Source organism: Haliotis rufescens, unplaced genomic scaffold (assembly GCF_023055435.1).
Source record: "Haliotis rufescens isolate VD_foot unplaced genomic scaffold, xgHalRufe1.0.p SCAF_7, whole genome shotgun sequence".
NCBI classification, from domain to species: domain Eukaryota; kingdom Metazoa; phylum Mollusca; class Gastropoda; order Lepetellida; family Haliotidae; genus Haliotis; species Haliotis rufescens.
In genome coordinates, this window is record NW_025964361.1 from 30545550 (window position 1) to 30562226 (window position 16677).

The 16677-nt window shown below is 40.1% G+C and overlaps 1 protein-coding gene across 1 annotated transcript in view; it reads right to left on the reverse strand.

The window, feature by feature from the left end:
* Nucleotides 1-8280, reverse strand: part of LOC124148135 (fibropellin-1-like) — a 55873-nt gene extending 47593 nt beyond the window's left edge. The window contains exon 1 of the mRNA XM_046519098.2: nt 8155-8280. The gene's annotated coding sequence lies outside the window, so the exon portion shown is untranslated. The remainder of the gene's footprint in view (nt 1-8154) is intronic.
* Between the last annotated feature and the right edge of the window lie 8397 nt (nt 8281-16677).

The window sequence follows — 16677 nt, forward strand, 5'->3', positions numbered from 1 at the left end:
CAATAGGTACAAGGCACAGTACTTCGTGAATGGAGGACATACAGGATATTGAAATCTGCCTGTACATGTACTAGTCCGGACTGATGCCGATTTATGGTGCTAGCCCACTGAGATACTATGCCACAGTTTAGCATGAATACCACACTTTGAAACAGTATACTGACTCCGGGCCGACCAGTCCTTGTTTTAACCCCTTAATATCACGCGCCAGTCAGGGTAACAACAAGCACCACCTTTTAACGTCGTTTGGTATCACGCGGCCGGGCGGACGCTCTAGCACTAGACCACGGACCACCATTTCTTAGGAGTTAAATTACCTTGGTTATAATTTGTATCTGAGCCAGAATAAAGTAACGGTATTAACTAAGTAAATACCTCTGCTTCAAGTAGGGTAATTAATGCTGTGGTTAGTGCGAATAAACAGTGTAATTAACAGAGGAATATTTATGTATGAAAGCGGGTTGGCATAGGCTATTCACGTGTGTCTTCTTTCCCTACAAGACTACAAGGACAATGGTATATTTTGCACTAATTGTAAGTACTTGTCTGAATAATTTTCCTTATATACAAATACAGTCCACAAGATAATGGTACCGTCATTCATGATGAGAGTGACCAAAGCAAAATCATAGAAAGCCTGACAGCTTAACGGGTTTGTGTGATTGTCATGTTGAGGCTCATTGAAAACTACACAAAGTCCCATTAGGTTGAAAGTTAAAGGTATTTCTACATCATGTACAGTCGGGCCTGGTCATGCTTAGGTGCAAAAGATCGACTAAATAGATTCCATGAGCCTTTATTTCCGCTGGCATGTCACAGCTGTGTTTTGGAAACCATTGTTAGTTTTAAAAATCATTATTCATAACGTGTGGTGGTGGTTCAGGTAAAATATGCAGTATTGTTGGGGTTTGACGGCTGCCTTTCACCTACACTGTATATCATGTTTTCTTGCATTTAATGATTGGTCATGTTCTGGCATAATACCATTAATCAATAGTCGACTGCGGAAAATGTATAATTGATGATAACACATAGCAGGTGTGCGAACTTGACACAAAAATACACGGAGTCTGTTTAAGGTGAAATCATCCAGAACTTATTTTGAAAGCCGAAATATGACGGAACTGCATATCGATATGCTCCCATTCTAGTAGTACCAGAGTGAGTGAGTGAGTTGGGTTTAATGCCGCTTTTAACAGTATTCCAGTTATATCACGGCGTGTCAGCTTAATGTGGGAGGAAAGCCCGAAGTGATGCAGGCCTCAGACGATTACCACTTCGGTGAAACCCAGGAGCACGGGTATGGTGCTGACAAACCTAGAAACATAATCGGGGCGAACCGGGATTCGAACCAACAATCATAGGTTTCTGGTGTGCCCACGGGACGCAACTCTGCACAGCGAATAGCGGCGCCTTTGACTTTTGCCCCCTATTAGTACCAGACCGTGTGGTAATAAGCCTTAGTCGGGGGACGATGAAGTGTGTTATTACATAAAGCCATAATGACCAACTGAGATAAATGTGCAACTAAATTCCTCATTAACATATTGTAGAGTTATGCTTCTGGCATGTGAGACTTGTGGATAACGCGTTTGCCCGAAGAGTTGAAGACCAGTTTTCTGAGTTCTATGTTAAACTGCGGCATGGTATCTCAGTGGAATTAGCACTACAAAATAAAAATTTAAAAAAACAAACAAGCAGACACACGCACGTACACGTGCAATAATCTTGAACGCGACATTTATCACATTTCACCTCAGCTATAGACTATAACACATGTATTATCTGGTCTTGCATCTGCCAAGAACATGTCATTGTGAAATGACTGACTGACAGAAACTGGATGATCAAAGAAACATTGTTTAATTTTAGTCGGAAACTCAGCAAGGAAGACCATTGACGTAATGGGTACGCATTGTGCACAGAAAGAACGCAGTGTCCATGTGCGTCATATATTATTGTCTGTGTCCGCGATATTTACATATCTTTGAAATTGCGAACGGAAGCACTCACTGTTCGATTATATAAAGAATACCACCGGCCTGATTGTTTATTTGAAAGGTGGCACTGGTAAGAAAAATTAATACAGTACTATGAATATACTAAACCTTTAGAAGAAAGCATCTAATTGGAGCACTACATTTTATCAATTTAAATCTTTCATCTCAGAACGCCAACCACGAAATTGAAGACATTGCTTGGAAGAAATCACTAAATTGTTATGCATGTTGCTCGTACACTGCATTATTTATTCATAATGTTTCAATTATACGGATTTGTATGATATTTTATTCCATAGCCTACAACGGACATTAATAACACAAAGTTCATTATTTGGATATAAATAGTGATCAGAGATATCAATACACGCACATTACATTTTATAGTGGCAATATAAATCACAATTATGGGGAATTAGTATGAGCGAAACTGCACAGATAAAGCATCTTGTCAAATAATTAAGTGATCAGAAACATAAATACACCGACGAAAATGATTATGTTTTGAAGATGAGGAGGAGGCAAAGAAGGATTATGGAGAAATTGTATCCGTGATTTAAGCACAGATGAAGGATTGTGTCATAACATCGTAATTTGATCGCGTTTGTGTACACACTACACCGTACAAAGCTGTGTAATGCAAATACAAGATTTGCAGAAAATGACATATCACAAAAGTAACTTGACGGGAGATTTTGCGTTTAAGTTTAACCTGCAGACTCATTAGAGTTAACCACATTATTGAAAAGGGGACGCCGGCATACCTAAGTAGTCATACATGTAAGATACATGTTTAACTCAGATCAGTGACAAAAAATTATGTCCGAGGCAATTTCTTATTTTGACATGTGTTTGAAATGGGATACACTCACTTTTTAAAGAACACCTACTATCATAACCATTTGATAGTGATTCATAAACAGGCGATCATAATAAAGTCGGTATCGAACAACAGACTCTTCTATTTCGAAAAAGCCAGTCTTTCAAACATATTGTGTATTGGAAACATTTACTATTTAAAGAACACCTACTATCATAACCATTTGATAGTGATTCATAAACAGGCGATCATAATAAAGTCGGTATCGAACAACAGACTCTTCTATTTCGAAAAAGCCAGTCTTTCAAACATATTGTGTATTGGAAACATTTACTATTTAAAGAACACCTACTATCATAACCATTTGATAGTGATTCATAAACAGGCGATCATAATAAAGTCGGTATCGAACAACAGACTCTTCTATTTCGAAAAAGCCAGTCTTTCAAACATATTGTGTATTGGAAACATTTACTATTTAAAGAACACCTACTATCATAACCATTTGATAGTGATTCATAAACAGGCGATCATAATAAAGTCGGTATCGAACAACAGACTCTTCTATTTCGAAAAAGCCAGTCTTTCAAACATATTGTGTATTGGAAACATTTACTATTTAAAGAACACCTACTATCATAACCATTTGATAGTGATTCATAAACAGGCGATCATAATAAAGTCGGTATCGAACAACAGACTCTTCTATTTCGAAAAAGCCAGTCTTTCAAACATATTGTGTATTGGAAACATTTACTATTGAATGTAGCCAGGTGTTAATTCCCATGAATGAAAAAGAGTTGGATTATACGCAGTTTTGAACAGCATTTCAGATGAATTATGTCGTGTTTGCTTGACGCTGAAGAAGAGACAGAGGTGATGCGTGTCTAAGGGGCAATCACACGGTACAGCTAGTTGCATGCAATTCTGTAGGTTAAACCTTTCACGGTGTTGTTTGAAACGACAGGCAAAGTGACTATGCACTGTTGGGCTAGATGCAATTAGGTCCATAAAACGTTTCTAAAACTCAAAATACATCACGTACACAAAAAACACGTCACAGTTTTCGATTCTGCGGGAAAGTATCTGCCATGTGATGCCATTAACAACTATTTTAGGCAAATATTACGCACATGTACGTACGACATCTGAACATAATGTACAAAGAAAATATCGCCACGTTTGCATTTTACCAATTCTCAATGTGATTATTTATTCGAATAACGGATAGTTCAATAACGGGAGGTTCAATAACAAAACTATCGGGTGTCTGCTCTTTGTCAAAACACCATTAATCGTATGCAGGAATTGATAAATAATCATCAGATACTTTGACAATGATTTGGAAAAGTCAACAGAAATTGTTCCACTTGACGCCATGACTGACGTAAAATCACGCACACTGACGACGGCATTGCCCTGCCTTTCCACATAGTCTAGTCTTAAGGGTAGAATTGAATCATAAAAAAAACAAAAAGAATATGCTGATTTCAGATTGAGTCTGATTATTTAACATACTTGACTCATTTAGGTATGTAAGCGATCCCTGCATCAAGGAAAATCTAACCCTGAATATGCCGCGTACCGATATCAGTGAACACGCTGTTGTGAAGGGGGGTTACCGGCAGTGGCATATTATTAGTGAGTGAGTGAGTGACTTTGGTTTTACGCCGCTTTTAGCAATATTCTAGCAATATCACGGCGGGGGACACCAGAAATGGGCTTCACACATTGTACCCATGTCGGGATTCGAACCCGGATCTTCTGCGTGACGAGCGAACGCTTTAACCACTAGGCTAGTCATATTATTATACGTCAACATCGTTGTACATATTAGTTATTGAGGCGCGGGTGAATGAGTACACGCAATTCATTTCCTGAAGTAGTATACTGTTTCAATCTTAATTAATTATCTTAATCTTAATAATTTTTGAATACATCTTGAAAATATTTTCGCCCAGTAAAAACATTTCACTGCTCCAAAACAGGTACATGTATCTTTTACTGTTTAATATTTTCTAAAATGCCATACAATTTACGACACATTTGATAATCTGCTGTTTGTTTGGACATAGAAATTGACATTGATCGTGTCGTGAAACGCAGATTCTTCCAATAAGATGCTTTGTGAACGTAATACTCTGCAGCATAATTAAAATTATGTCGTTCGGATATAAGGCAGAATCTTGTTCGCTCACAGTTTATATAAAGCTGTCAAATAAAACTCTATTGTCGCACAGTACTTTATCGATGTTACATACATATTACATGTTTTTTCGTCAGCAAAACAGGAACGTGGACAACATCTATCACTTACAGCTTTTCATATTGTCTTTAGTCTAACACATGGGGTATAAAATTTAATGCTATACAACTCCAAAAGATTGCAAACTCAGAGGTTAGCTCAGAGTCGCGCGATGTCAATTTTCACACAGCGTTAATTTTTCAAAACTGTACGTCTGAACATTAACTCGGCAACCAGCGGTGAATTTACATAAGTCATTGGTCAGAGATCCGCGAGATCCGTGTTGCTTGCAACTCGCCGCCGTGTAAATGCCGAGTTGTATACAACTTCAGTTCGTACAACTGATTGCATACAACAAGTTGTACCAACTAGTTGTACCAACTAGTTGTACCGGGGTGAATGCCTCTAGACGTTTTTACCATGTGAGCGGGCACGGGTATGGTGCTGACAAACCTAAAAATATTATCGGTGCGAATCGGAATTAGAACCATGTATCGTCGTTTTCTGGCATGCCAAAGGGACTCTGCCAAGATAATTGCTGCGCCTTTGACGATTGAACCACCTGTGCCGCCTTTGATAAATAATAATGACATACAAGTAGATCTTTGATATGAAGTATTGTATTTACACAAACTGTCTCCTGCCTGCTTGATAAGATGGTCAAAACGTTAGTTTTAATAAAGATTCAAATAAAAGACATGTTTTGAGATATGTTGCTCTTCGTCACAAAGTTAAATGAATTCAGGATATGACATCACACAGTTTGGGATGATGATGAAATTAATCTATAAAGGCTTATTTTAAATATAACTACATTCTTCCCTTCAGATGTCTTGAAGGATTGTGTTACAGGCAGGAGGTTTTCTGGGTGCGGAGTTTGACAACAATCAAACACTTACGTTTGTATGTACATTGTTTGAGTGGCGGGTGCTACCAGTAGGGCAGGATACGCCCACCCTTTCCGCGAACACCTGGTGTCATCACTGATTTTCAAAAATCCATTCATAAAATTTGTATCAATAATTTGACTTTTACGCCAAGTAGAATCTGTTTCGGCAGATAACCGAGATAACTTATTCTTGAACATATTTTTTTCACCTAATGGAAAATAAATTGGCACAAGTTTTGTCGAGAATGCCCTCGCCAAGAGATATTTACAATAATTCCATTGCAGTATAATATATTTACAAGAAAGGATGGCGCTAATTTCATTTAAACAAACCTTTGACCGTTACCAACGAAATCTTGGACAGAGCAATTTGCGTTGATTATTTATTAGCATCAGAAAGATGTGAAATGCCGTATTAAATGTAGTCGTACATTCATGTTTTACATAAACTACTATAACAGACTGCACTATAACTCCTACTATAACTCATACAATAAATTAATGAAAACAGTTCTCCAAGGACAAACTACAGTGTCAGGACGGTGTTTCCTTCATTTCAACCCATGATTAACCCTGATTTGGTTGAACAAGATTATGTTTTATTTCATGAGGGTAAGACCATTATTACATCCTCACCACTCGCCTGATTAGAACTACATTATGCGATGCCTCAAATATGATTAGTTCCCGCGAAATATATTATATGTGTTAATTAATTACCCCAGATGACGCCAAGCACGCACATACACATACATGTAGGTCAATTAAGGAGCCTATCAAATGAAAATTTAAGTAAATGTCAGCATGTATTCATCGAACGAAGCACACAATCTGACACTACATAATAGTAATCAAGTTTACATTCCAAAGAATAATAAAACAGCCATAATGTTTAAAAAAATCAGTTCTTATTATAGCATTTATATCGATCATTATGCTCAACTTACACTTACTTTTAATAAGCTGACTTGCCGTTTGTTGAAAGTGGCTCGATTTTCAAAATTCTATTTGATAATTAACAACTGCTCCGATATGTATGTTCAGCAAGTAATGCAGTGCTTTAAAGCAAAACTCAGTCATGATGAGCAAGTGACTGAAGTTTTAACACACCTACCTCCAGCATGAAACATTTTCGAAGATTGATTCACATAGACGAGTCAATTGAGAAGAGTCAGTTGAGAATATCGTTTTGTTGTGACAAGTCAGGGAAATAAACAGAGGTCTGGAACCTTTGGAAAATGGACAAACTTGAGGAAAATGCAGCGACTCAACTGACTCATAGTATTGTGGATATACCGCTCTGACATCATGTAATGTCCACAACAACAAATTTCCCTTTTTCAAAAGATAACGCAATTTCTTCCATATGAGGGTCATAACTTGTCAATCAACCGTCTTGAATAAATCAAGGATATATTTCGTTACGGAAGCCAGGCGCGAATTATTTTCATGTCAATACATGTATAGAAAAGACACACAACTAAAACATCTATTTAGGTTCTTGTTAGAGGAAATGAAATGGCAATGAAATAACACTATTCCTTCCTTCTTACAACAGTATATGGCAGCGACCGTAGAAGCGGTGGCGTCATGAATTCATATTCGGTATAATTCTATGAATTGTTTAATCGGCTTTACTTAGAAATTGGCGGATGATAAAGTAGAAAAATCTATCGTTGTCCCTGTGTGACAACGGTGAAAGGATCTATACCGAAACGTCGCCTTTACAGTAAATAGAGAAGTTGTCCATAAAGTGTCTCTATTTTTACAATTCTATGTATACAAAGACATTTGCAATGAGGAACAAACGTGTTTAAATACGGACCATGTTGATTCACCAACAGGCCTACATGCTGATATAGGATAGTTGTAGTGTTCCTGCTACGTAATACCCATGAAACATCCACCATCCCCGTGGGAATTCCGTGGTCCCCATCGTGGATAGTTGCTCATGATCTCTCTCACTGGATTCAGACGCTGCAGACCATAAAGCTGGTATTTTGCTGATTACGACGTTGAACAACAGACACACCAGCTCTAATGAAAACCTCATCCTCATGACATATGACATCCACCACACTATAATAGCCCACTGCCATACGCTGATGTACACCTACCCTGTGAAACCTTGTTGCCACCGACCGCTATCGCTGTGTATAATAAATGGCTCTACTCCCCATATATATTGTTAAGCACTTACCTTCATATTGAAACATCGTACCCATGTCCAGATTGCAGACGTCCTTGCATGTGTATATGTATGCATAGATAATGAACCACTACGCACCCGGCGCTGTCATTTGTTGTAAACGAAATACGAGCCCACCGAGGATTTAATATTCTGGAGAGATCTTAACGAGATCGATGGTGTCTCCCCAGGCCTTCCTTTCTAACAGTCAGTGGTAGATTTTAACAATAGAACAATGTATTGATAATCATTGTTCCACTTTAATCATGACCATGAGTTATTTTCCGTTTTCTTATTACATCGTCTTCGGAGCGGGAGGCATTTGTTTATCATCTTGGGTCGAGATAAACACTTAATAGAAATCTAACACGCAGGTTCCTCTGAGCAAACATTTACTTATCGAACATGTACATGTAGTTTTGGGTGGAACACGACGTTAACCGGGCGCCTGGAGCACTGCTTCTGGTGTTTCTGCTGGTGACATTCATTACCTTCAAAGAAATACGGTGGACAACAATACTCTTTCTACGGAGATTCAAAGAGCGTCACACGACATTAATCAGGTTTAGAACATTCAATGCCTTAGTAAAGCTTTCAAACGGTTTTATGGTTGACATGTTGAGGACATTTCCCAAACTGACGAATCGGTGAAAAATAGGATGTCTGATGCAATTTCCTGTTTTGAAGCGTGCCCGTGTTTTCTCAGGTGCACAATTGACTTGCCTGTGCAAGTGTTTGTGGCGGGTGCCACAGATGGGGCAGGATATGCTCACCTATTTGCGAACAACTTGTATCATCACTTTTTGATAGTGATTCATACACATACGTCGAAACCGTGCAATGGACGCCGCATTTGGCAGATATTTCTAATGATCATGGAAAGGAGTGTGTCGATTTTTATTTGATCAGATATATCCATCCAAAGGTGGGACATATGTACGTTTTGATATCAAGACTTTTTTCGGCAAGGAGGGAATTTGGGTTACAAAACGGCGTGGAGCTATAAAACTGTTTGTCCTGAATTAGAACTAACAAGTCAATTAGAACCTACATTAGACATAGCTATTTCAAAGTGACTCCTAGACACATGCTCAATATACACTCAAAAATAGAAACGCACAGGTAGATTTTAAGCAAACGTATTGTACCTAATAACGTCGATGTATCAAATTTATTATCAGAGAAAAAATATATGACATTTTGGAGCTCGATAGTCACATGTTGTCGTTGTACAAAGGCATTGAAAACTGTTCATTGTCATGTCACATAAAGCCACAATGTTGCGCTGAACTCAGTATATCGTATGATCGCCCCGGGCAGCAATCACGGCTCTGCATCTCCACTGACTGGATAAGTGTACGAATTCTGTCCTGCGGAATTCTGCGCCATTCAGCTTGCAACGCGTTGGCCAGTTGTGGGAGTGTCTGCGGCGTGTTCTGGCGTTGACGCACACGTCGAGTTCATCCCAGAGGTGTTCGATTGGGTTGAGATCTGGAGATCTCGACGGCTAGGGCAAGTCGTTGATGTTGGCATTATGAAGGTAGTCTTCCGCGACACGAGCTGTGTGCGGTGGAGCGTTGTCCTGTTGAAACATGTCCCTCTGGCAGTCAATGATTGGAAGAAGGTGAGGTTGAAGAATCTGATTCATGTAGCGATTTGCTGTCAAATTTCCCTGAACCACAACCAAGTCAGATCTCGTGGTGTAGAAGATGGTCCCCCACACTATGACACTACCGCCACCGAATTGGTCGAATTCACGTACACAATGTGGGGCAAAGCGCGATGTGGGACGATAAACAAGTTGTCGTCCATCTCGCCGGTGAAGAAGAAATTGTGATTCACCGCTAAACCACACTCGTCTCCAGTTTCTCACATCCAAGTCTGTAAGGTGTGGCACCAAAGCAAGCGTCGCTGTCGATGCATCTTTTGCAAAATGGGGACGATAACTGGTCTTCTGGGTCGGATTCCAGCCTCGCGAAGATGGTTCCTGACAGTCTGGTCCGATATCCTCCTCAAACCAGGGATGCCTCCTTCGTCTCCGTAGCTGTGGCATTGCGATGACGTAGGTGGAACAGTTGAATGTAGCGATCCTGTGCGGGGGTGGTAACTCTTTGTCGGCCGTTCTCGGACGGTCTGCAGTAAAATTGAACTGTGTGTATCGGTCACAAAGGCGGCAAATGGTGCTATGGTGGACGTTAAAGTGGCGTGCAACTGAAGACTGCGATTCCCCATTTTGGATACGTCCTATGGCGGTGTTCCGATTGACAGTGCCGAGTCTCGGCATTTTCGAACTTGAAAAATGTTGACAATTGAATGACAAATTATTGGCTTATGCTTGCCTTTGTATAGCCACTACCACGAGTTACGTATACCATTACTCGCACGTGCATTTTGCTTCACTTTTTTGACGCACCGTTTGTCGAATATCAGGCCACCAATATTTTCCAATAACATATATCCAATTTATATACCGGATTCTGTGTGTAGTCAGGTTCAATGAACTACATACTACCTGTGCGTTTCTTTTTTTGAAGAGTGTATGGTCTGAAACCCCTTGTGATTATGGTAAGGGTTTGTCGCGAACGGGAATGCGATAATTATCCAAGTCACTGACTGCACAATCAATTTAAGTAGACTTTTACGACAAGCCTACGCGTACGTTACTCATTCTATCCAACGGGATGTTTGTATGACATAGGTTGGCTTTCACGATGATTAAATTTTAATAATTAAAAAACACCAAGTATTCTGTCAGTGGAAGAATGAGTGTTACATTTGTTGCGACAAGTTTATACTTTGGATTTTGATATAGATAACAGTCCCAGTCGTACATATGCAGACTTGTATTGGTTTTGCTCACACCACTAAATATAAAACACCAACGATCAGTCTCGATTATATGACGAGACATACTCCACTGGGTGATAAAGGCAAAATATTACAGTGAAAGCCATATGATCATGAATGGCTCACTGACAAACCAGTGTGCCATCCCTTCCCCTCCTCCTCCCCCTCCCTTCACCTCTCCATATTTGTGTGCCTCCGGCATACCACTTGCCATCCAATGTAACAGCTCATTATTCATATCGGTGTACACATTTTTTTGGACATAGAATGCATAACCGCGCGTACTCATAAGCTTAGGGCTAAATATTTCATTGATTGGCATGAAAATATGACGCTTTTTTTGGAACACTGAAATATTGACATCCGCGTTCCAGTGTGACCGTGCCTTGGTTAGACGATCCGATTGAGATGACATGGTTGTATGCCTTGTTGCGGGGTTTCATTATTGCGTGAAGAGCAGCAGACACAGGGGGGTTAGCGCTACTCCCTTCCAACGCTACCGTATGTTTGACAACAAACACAGTAAAGATATTATGACATGATGGTTTCCCTGTAAAAAAACAACTAAAGCTCTATTATCTATAACTTAAAACGCACGTTTCCTTTAATCAGCTAGTTTGTGCATTAAAACTCTCACCTGGATAAGTGTTTTCTAAATATTTACCATATGTTCTAAAGCGGGCGCAATCATTACAATTTGACACGAAGAAACACTTGAGTGCATATTGTTCAAATAGTTAACGACAAAGTCAAAGAACATCTACATGAGTGCGGTCTGTAAAATATTCCAAGCTTACCAGGCAAACCATTGAATAAATGGCAACAATCCCCACCTATGGAGTACCATGTAAGGCATGTCACGTAACCATTTCGTGACCACACGACCCAGTTTAGTCCGAATCGGCAGATGCAACACGCATGATAATGAGGAACTCCTGTCCTATTTTAATCAGACTCCGTGGTCTAGTGGATAGAGAGCATCTGCCCAGAGACCCCGCAAGATACTTGTTGTTCTATGTAAATATGTTTTAGCCCTAAGCTATCGTCTCACAGCCTAAACACCACCTAAACACAACAGCCCCATAATCTAAACATGTTTACATTTCAAACATGTTCACAACAAAATGCATATCATTCTAATGATCAAAACACGTTTCAAATTTAATCGGGTTTAAATAAAGTGCATATTCATTGGGCACTAAATCGATAGGATATTTAACATATATTGAAACTGTGCAAATCACTTGTGCAAATCAGATTCACGGGCACTTACATACATATATAGCACCAGGACTTACAACATATTTGGTACAATATTTACATAATAGTGTCCAAATAAACCAAGCTAAGATTATTGTGACTAGAAACATTGACGTTCAATAAGTCAACAATCTCCGGAGCACAAGCGGTAGAGTGAAGGACTAATCCTTCCCACATGCAGCTCTTAAACACAATCTGCAACATTGCTCATAATCTAAAAAAACGTTTAGACTCGAAACACGTCAATATTATGGGACAAGGAAACCGCTTAGGTAGTCTGGACTCGAACAAGCACACACACATACACACACACACACACACACACACACACACACACACACACACACACACACACACACACACACACACACACACACACACACACACACACACACACACACACACACGTTCGAACGCACTTTTCTATATAGTATACATATAAGAGCCCACATCATGAACGATGGTACTATTATCGTATTCAATGACACAAACACATCGCGACACGTGTAAATGAGACAAGGAAACCGCTTAGATTTGTGTTTAGGATTTAAACACATTTTCTACAGTGTAGTCTGGACTCGTACAAGCACACACACACACACACACACACACACACACACACACACACACACACACACACACACACACACACACACACACACACACACACACACACACACACACTCTCTCTCTCTCTCTCTCTCTCTCTCACACACACACACACACGCGCACGCTCGAACGCACTTTTCTATATACATATAAGAGCCCACATCATGAACGATGGTACTATTATCGTATTCAATGACACAAACACATCGTGACACGTGTAAATGAGAGATACTATCACTGGTAAAGTAACGTTCGACTGTTTCTGCACTGTAAATATTTGTTACGTCCTGTAGAAACATTACTTACACAAAACATGTTTTCTGAGTTCAGCGGCTTAAAAACATTCAAAGGTACAGATGATATTGAATTTTCCCCTAAGGTTCATTTAGTGCGCAAGCCCCTCTGACAATGTCATTACACTTGTGTCACCTCCAAGTGAGCAAGTGTTTCTCGTTTGAAGTAGCCAGAACAGGCCTTCATTCAGTGTGGCTCGCGGAAGTGACTTTATTCAGATATACACCGATGTAGCTATTTACATAAAGCCACTGTACATGAACGTTGCATGTTTGAGTTGAGGTAAGGTGAAATAAGGTTTAACGTCGCGTTCAAGTTGATTACACTCACTTAGCCAAGTGCAAGCAGGTGTCTGCTAGTGTGTTTGTGAGAGTGTGTGAGTGGGTGAGTGTGTGTCCGGTTTCTTGTACTAATCCGGACTACTGCCGATTTTATAGTGTCAACCAACTCAGATACCATGCCGCATTTTAACACGAATACCCCACTCAGACACCGTGAACTGACTATGGTACGACCAGCTCTTGTTTTATCCCCTTAATGCCGATCGCCAGGCAGGTAAGAACAAGTACCAGCTTTTAACGTCTTTTGGTATGGTGCGGCCGGGTACCGAACCACCGATCTTCAGTATTCCAGGCAGACGCTCTACCACTAGACTACAGAGGCGGTCGTCCTCTTTTATGCCATAATGTATAAAATAAAACATGATAACATATACTCAAACTGACCAGTTTGTGCTCTACAGAGTAACGCCCAACTCTGTAATATCGTTTGCTGTCAGGTTAGGTAGATTAAAATGCAATAAACCTTTCTTTGGAAATTAGTAACATGGTATATTTTGCTGCTTTATAAATTTGTTTTAATCCCCTTTGTGTATGTAATGGGTGTATTTCCGACCTTTTTTATTTCAGTATAAATTGCTTTGATTTCGCCTGCAGGCATTAGTAAGGTGTCCTGTCAAAACGCCTACATGCCAAAACACCTACAGCTTATAACAACAAAGTTCACAGTTGAATGCACACCTAATCTCCTGCCTGTTACCTTTGTCATTTTAATGGATTAACCCCAAGAATATTTATATACAATTTATTTTATTTTCAATCTTTCCAAATGTCAAACAGCTTATCTTTACTTGGTTCATCCTTTACTCTCATGGATTAATTAGTCTTTGGGACTGTTCCATTATAAGTAGGTGAAATCCCTTTGTTGTTTTAACCAAGTGTAGGGGTACTGGGCTGTAGGCGTTAAGGCATGTAGGCATTTTGGGAGATAACCAGTAGACAACGTATGTGTAAGCAAAAAAGGATTCAGACGAAGGCTAAACGCGGTGACTTATCATCTTGTCTCTTATACATATATCAATATCTTAGCGCATGATACAATAAGAAATATATTCACAGTCCAAATCTTAACTCCAAATTCGCAGCTTTAGTCAGTTATGATCACCTTGTGCATTTGGAGCAAACTCAATATTCGCTTATGAATATTAGTCCTGCTGAATGACAATGCAGTAGTGAGATTCTCAGATCGGTTCCTATCCACATCACCTAACTTACGGATCACCTATTACCCAGATCAACAATATAAGACGTCATCAAGTAACGAGCGCATGTTCGAATCTCTAGAAATGACGTCATGATAGAACAATGTTCTATCGTGAAAAAATATATTCTGTCTCTCAGTTTGCTAAGGATCAAGTCTTGATGATATAAAACTTCATCCAACAAATAAAGATGAACATATCCCTGTACACACAATTATTGGGTAACCCATATAGGAACCCAATGTTAATGATGAACGGACAGAGGCATGCATTCATCTGCACGTTGTGTTTGGCTGTATCGTGACAGAATCGTGCACATCATTATCAGAGAGAACAACATTTGCTACAGTAACTGTAGATTGCCACAGCTGAATCACGTATGCCCCTCAGCATCAAAGACGTCGTTTGACGACCGAAAAATTGGTGTCAGACAAAATATGATTAGTGGGGTATGGAATCGACACCAGACGTTTGGATCAGCTACACGGCAACATGCAGCTGAACGACAGCGTTCCACCGCACAGCGGAAAAAAAGGTTTCTCCTGATTGCAGCAACACGCCATCACTTCGTGACTGCCACCAAAGTCAGAAATGACATGCGTCCATACTCAGACAAGGCGTAATCGTCTCCGTGAGGCTGGTCTCCAGTCACGTCGCTTCCCACCGACTCGACATCACAGGCAGACACGTTTGGATTGGGCTGGCGATCACGCCAGTTGCACAGACCAGGACTGGGGTCCAGTACTTTTCACTGATAAATCGAGATAATGTCTAAACATCACAGATCGTCGTGCCCTAGTGTGGCGTAGACAAGGAGAAAGATTTCAGGATTCCGACGTAGCCGAACACGACTGCTCTGGAAGGGGCTCAAACATGATTTGGGGTGGGATCAGTAGAGCTGAAAGAACTGGCCTCCATGTCTAAAAGCAGTGAGCACAATGACAGGTGTGCTCTACGACGATGCAATTCTGGATGTGTACGTGTAGCGGCCATAACATTTCCGAGTCCCGTGATGGGATTCGAACCACGGACCTTCTTATCCGAGGTCGGACGCCTTGTCCACATGACCAAAGAGGTTAACCCCGTCAGCAAGCTGACAAGGTAAGGATGTCATCTGTGGGATGACTCCACGTCCCCTGCTACATACGTGAGACAGTATGCTGTTGTAATCGAACTGGACGTCGTCCTCATGGACAATAACGCACGACCTCTTCGTGCCAGGGTCTTTGATGCCTACTTAGAGCAGGGGACACACATTGACCACATGTTGTTTGTTGACATTGTGTGACACATGACAATGGAATGTCATTGAACTTGTCTCCATGCAATATTGTCTTTGGCTATTTCAACAGATGTATTACCTTCTAAAGTGGTAATCATTAGCAACTTTGAGTAGTAAATTTGATGCCACGGTATTCGAATCTTATTGTGTTTTGATTAGAGTCAACCAACCTAATGTATGTTTTCACTCTGTACTGATCCAGCATGACAGATTGTACCATGCAAGTACGATATTCGAATTACTACCAAAACAAGGAATGTCATCAAATGATGGTTGCATTATGTTCCTGAAACAGTTTTGTAACATATAAAATCTGGAGGTTTGTTTTTACACTCATTGCAACCCCGGTGCCACTTCATACCTAAATGCCGCCGTGATATTGCTAGGATATTGCTAAAAGCGTTGTAAAACCATACTCACTCATACCTAAAACTTAGAAAACTTTCTGAAAAAAACGAATATTTCTTTTACGTTTGTATTGTGGTTCGTTTGCTTTGACAACGCACTTAAGCAACGTGTCTGTACACTTTTTCAAAAAGAAAGCCCTCCAGCGTCAACGAAGCACAAACAATTATCACAACTTATATTAATTTCCTTTATTGGGGGAGAAACAATGTACGTCGATTGTTATGTCCAATCTCCTAGGGCCTTCTTTATCGATTGAATGGTTATAGACCGTCTTAGGTCTGTCTCCCCAGAACAC